Source organism: Calonectris borealis, unplaced genomic scaffold (genome assembly GCF_964195595.1).
Source record: "Calonectris borealis unplaced genomic scaffold, bCalBor7.hap1.2 HAP1_SCAFFOLD_252, whole genome shotgun sequence".
Lineage (NCBI taxonomy): Eukaryota > Metazoa > Chordata > Aves > Procellariiformes > Procellariidae > Calonectris > Calonectris borealis.
Window position 1 is genome coordinate 20001 of NW_027441636.1, and position 5000 is coordinate 25000.

The following is a 5000-nucleotide window of genomic DNA, read 5'->3' on the forward strand; positions in this document are numbered from 1 at the left end:
AAACGGGCGGGGGGTGGGGGAATTACGCCCACACGCACGCACACGCACGCATGCCCCCACTCCCCATCGCCCACCGCGGGCAGGAAGACGGGGACAGGGTGGCCCTTGTATCAGACCCGCTTAAATCTCGAATCACCCCCCCGGTTCCCCACCTCCCCACACACCCCCCGGACGGGAGACGGCGGCAGCCCGGTCCAGCCGGACCCGGAGCACGGAGGGGCCGTCAGGTCTACCCGGCTCCGGGGCCGGCGGCGGCCGTCAGGTCTACCCGGCTCCGGGGCCGCCGGCGGCCGTCAGGTCTACCCGGCTCCGGGGCCGCCGGCGGCCGTCAGGTCTACCCGGCTCCGGGGCCGCCGGCGGCCGTCAGGTCTACCCGGCTCCGGGGCCGCCGGCGGCCGTCAGGTCTACCCGGCTCCGGGGCCGCCGGCGGCCGTCAGGTCTACCCGGCTCCGGGGCCGGCGGCGGCCGTCAGGTCTACGCGGCTCCGGGGCCGCCGGCGGCCGTCAGGTCTACCCGGCTCCGGGGCCGGCGGCGGCCGTCAGGTCTACCCGGCTCCGGGGCCGCCGGCGGCCGTCAGGTCTACCCGGCTCCGGGGCCGGCGGCGGCCGTCAGGTCTACCCGGCTCCGGGGCCGCCGGCGGCCGTCAGGTCTACCCGGCTCCGGGGCCGGCGGCGGCCGTCAGGTCTACCCGGCTCCGGGGCCGCCGGCGGCCGTCAGGTCTACCCGGCTCCGGGGCCGCCGGCGGCCGTCAGGTCTACCCGGCTCCGGGGCCGGCGGCGGCCGTCAGGTCTACCCGGCTCCGGGGCCGGCGGCGGCCGTCAGCTCTACCCGGCTCCGGGGCCGCCGGCGGCCGTCAGCTCTACCCGGCTCCGGGGCCGCCGGCGGCCGTCAGGTCTACCCGGCTCCGGGGCCGCCGGCGGCCGTCAGCTCTACCCGGCTCCGGGGCCGCCGGCGGCCGTCAGGTCTACCCGGCTCCGGGGCCGGCGGCGGCCGTCAGGTCTACCCGGCTCCGGGGCCGCCGGCGGCCGTCAGGTCTACCCGGCTCCGGGGCCGCCGGCGGCCGTCAGGTCTACCCGGCTCCGGGGCCGCCGGCGGCCGTCAGGTCTACCCGGCTCCGGGGCCGCCGGCGGCCGTCAGCTCTACCCGGCTCCGGGGCCGCCGGCGGCCGTCAGGTCTACCCGGCTCCGGGGCCGGCGGCGGCCGTCAGCTCTACCCGGCTCCGGGGCCGCCGGCGGCCGTCAGGTCTACCCGGCTCCGGGGCCGGCGGCGGCCGTCAGGTCTACCCGGCTCCGGGGCCGCCGGCGGCCGTCAGGTCTACCCGGCTCCGGGGCCGGCGGCGGCCGTCAGGTCTACCCGGCTCCGGGGCCGCCGGCGGCCGTCAGGTCTACCCGGCTCCGGGGCCGCCGGCGGCCGTCAGGTCTACCCGGCTCCGGGGCCGCCGGCGGCCGTCAGGTCTACCCGGCTCCGGGGCCGCCGGCGGCCGTCAGGTCTACCCGGCTCCGGGGCCGGCGGCGGCCGTCAGGTCTACCCGGCTCCGGGGCCGGCGGCGGCCGTCAGGTCTACCCGGCTCCGGGGCCGCCGGCGGCCGTCAGGTCTACCCGGCTCCGGGGCCGCCGGCGGCCGTCAGGTCTACCCGGCTCCGGGGCCGCCGGCGGCCGTCAGGTCTACCCGGCTCCGGGGCCGCCGGCGGCCGTCAGGTCTACCCGGCTCCGGGGCCGCCGGCGGCCGTCAGGTCTACCCGGCTCCGGGGCCGCCGGCGGCCGTCAGCTCTACCCGGCTCCGGGGCCGGCGGCGGCCGTCAGCTCTACCCGGCTCCGGGGCCGCCGGCGGCCGTCAGCTCTACCCGGCTCCGGGGCCGGCGGCGGCCGTCAGGTCTACCCGGCTCCGGGGCCGCCGGCGGCCGTCAGGTCTACCCGGCTCCGGGGCCGCCGGCGGCCGTCAGGTCTACCCGGCTCCGGGGCCGCCGGCGGCCGTCAGGTCTACCCGGCTCCGGGGCCGCCGGCGGCCGTCAGGTCTACCCGGCTCCGGGGCCGCCGGCGGCCGTCAGGTCTACCCGGCTCCGGGGCCGGCGGCGGCCGTCAGCTCTACCCGGCTCCGGGGCCGCCGGCGGCCGTCAGGTCTACCCGGCTCCGGGGCCGCCGGCGGCCGTCAGGTCTACCCGGCTCCGGGGCCGCCGGCGGCCGTCAGGTCTACCCGGCTCCGGGGCCGCCGGCGGCCGTCAGGTCTACCCGGCTCCGGGGCCGGCGGCGGCCGTCAGCTCTACCCGGCTCCGGGGCCGGCGGCGGCCGTCAGCTCTACCCGGCTCCGGGGCCGCCGGCGGCCGTCAGGTCTACCCGGCTCCGGGGCCGGCGGCGGCCGTCAGGTCTACCCGGCTCCGGGGCCGGCGGCGGCCGTCAGGTCTACCCGGCTCCGGGGCCGGCGGCGGCCGTCAGGTCTACCCGGCTCCGGGGCCGCCGGCGGCCGTCAGGTCTACCCGGCTCCGGGGCCGCCGGCGGCCGTCAGGTCTACCCGGCTCCGGGGCCGCCGGCGGCCGTCAGGTCTACCCGGCTCCGGGGCCGGCGGCGGCCGTCAGGTCTACCCGGCTCCGGGGCCGCCGGCGGCCGTCAGGTCTACCCGGCTCCGGGGCCGGCGGCGGCCGTCAGGTCTACCCGGCTCCGGGGCCGGCGGCGGCCGTCAGGTCTACCCGGCTCCGGGGCCGCCGGCGGCCGTCAGCTCTACCCGGCTCCGGGGCCGCCGGCGGCCGTCAGGTCTACCCGGCTCCGGGGCCGCCGGCGGCCGTCAGGTCTACCCGGCTCCGGGGCCGCCGGCGGCCGTCAGGTCTACCCGGCTCCGGGGCCGCCGGCGGCCGTCAGGTCTACCCGGCTCCGGGGCCGGCGGCGGCCGTCAGGTCTACCCGGCTCCGGGCTCGGCGGCGGCCGTCAGGTCTACCCCTTTTCGGAGCCCGTGGGGCCGCCTGCGGTACCCGGCGACCGCGGGTTGTTGGTTGCGTAGCGTCCGGCGATAAGGGCGGCCAAGTCTACCCGGCTCCGGCGGGACTTGGTCGCCTTGCCGGGGCCGAGGGGTAGACGTGTTGTCCCCGCTGCTTCGTCGGAGCTGCCGAAGGGGTCGCTGTTTTTCGCTGCCTCCAGTTACGTCATCGTAAAAGTCGGCGTGGTTGGCGCGCCTCCCCGGTGCGCAGAGGCGCCGCTCTTGGAGCTTGCCGGCGGCGGGGACGTGCCGGTCCGTACTATAGGAGCGAGCCGTGACTCGTCTCCAGAGCAGCGCTCGTCAGCGGCTGCAAGGCCCGCGGTTCTGCCAGCAAAGTGGGGTGCTCGGCGGCCGTCGTGGCGGTTCCCTCGGTGGTCCGGCCCAGCTTCCAGTCTCTTCGGTCCGGCCATCTCCCAGCGCTTGCCCGACAAGCCAGCCCAGCGTGTCCGAGGGGTCGGGAGCTGCGGAGAGCCGGAGCCGGCGGCCGGCTCCGGCGGCCGTTGCCGACCGGCACGAGGCATAAGGCCGGATCCCGCAGGGCAGGGCAAAGACTCGAACGCACCCAGCCGGGGCCCAGTGATGGTGAAGGTCACTGCCGGAGGCAGACGGCCGGGGGGCGTCGAGCCTGCCGCGGCTTACTCCCGGCTCCAGAGGGCCCGGTTGGTGGGACGACCGAGGTTGGCGGCACCTCGTCCCTTTGTGCCAGCCTTAAGCTGGAGCCCGCGAAGCGGGCGGAGAGAGCGGCGGCCGGCTCCCGGCCAGCCGAACGCAGACGGCCGGGGGGTGCCGAGCCTGCCGCGGCTTCCCCCCCCGGCCCCCCGAGGGCCCAACTGACGGCGCAGGCGGGGCGGCGGCGTCCCGTTTTCACCGGTGCGAGCCCTCCGCGGGCAGCTGGTGGTGTCAGGCGGGCCCGGTGACGGGACTGCGGCGTGCAGGCGAGGCGGCGGCGCCTCGTCCTCGTTTCCCCCGGGAGAAGCGGTTCCCCGCGGGGCAGGGCAAAGACCGGCGGCCGGTGGCGGTCGCCGGCACTCGAACGCTGGAAGGCCGGGGGAGCCGAGCCTCCCTCGGCCCCGGGGGGCCCGATGATGGCAAAGGCGGGTGCTGGCACCGTTCCGGGGCAGAGGTGCCCGCGAGTGCCCAGCCCACCAGGGCTGCCGCCGGCTGCCGAGGGCCGTGTGATGGAGACGGGCAAGGTGGCGGCGCCTTGTCCTTTTTCTCCGGCCTTAAGCTGGAGCCCGCGAAGCGGGCAGAAACACCGGCAGCCGAATGCAGACAGCCGGGGGGTCTCGAGTCGGCCGCGGCTTGCCCCGGCCCCCGAGGGCCCGGTGATGGTGCAGGCGGGGCGGCGGCGCCTCGTCCTCTTTTTTGCTGGCGCGAGTCCTGGTAGCAGGAGGGCTCGCTGGGAAGGTCTGCACTCGTACGGGCGAGGTGGCGGCGCCTCGCCCTTCCAAACTTCTCCAGCCCTAAGCTGGAGCCCGCGCAAGCGGGAAGAAAAGGGCGGCCGGTCCCTGCGGCCGGCAGCCGAAGGCAAGTGGCCGCGGGCGTCGAGCCTTGAGCGGCTTTTCCCGGCCCCCGTTACCCGGGGATGGCACGGGTGAGGCGCGGTGCCTCTTAGTCTTCTTCGGCCTTCTCCTCCCCCGGGGTAAGCGGTTCCCCGGGGCGCAGGGCAAAGACCGGTACCGGTGGCCGGCACTCGAACGCTGGAAGACCGGGGGAGTCGAGCCTGCCGCGGCTTTCCCTCGGTCCCGTCGACCTCGCTCAAGGGAATCGATGCGCGGAGCGGGTGGCCGGCGGCACCTCCCGCTCCCCCCCTTCAGTCGACCCAGACCCGCAGGCAGCGCCTGCAGAGGTGTTCCTGGGCGCGTCGGAGACGCTTCACGGCGGGCCGGCTCTGCCGGTGACCAGGCCGCCGTTGCGGCTCTCCGGAGACGCTGCCCCCTCGCTCGCACGCAGAGCCCCGCGTTCCGCCGCCCGCCCCGCCCGGGGCGGCGGCGAGCGCGCGCGGCCGTCGCTGTCCCAGGACCGTGGCCGTG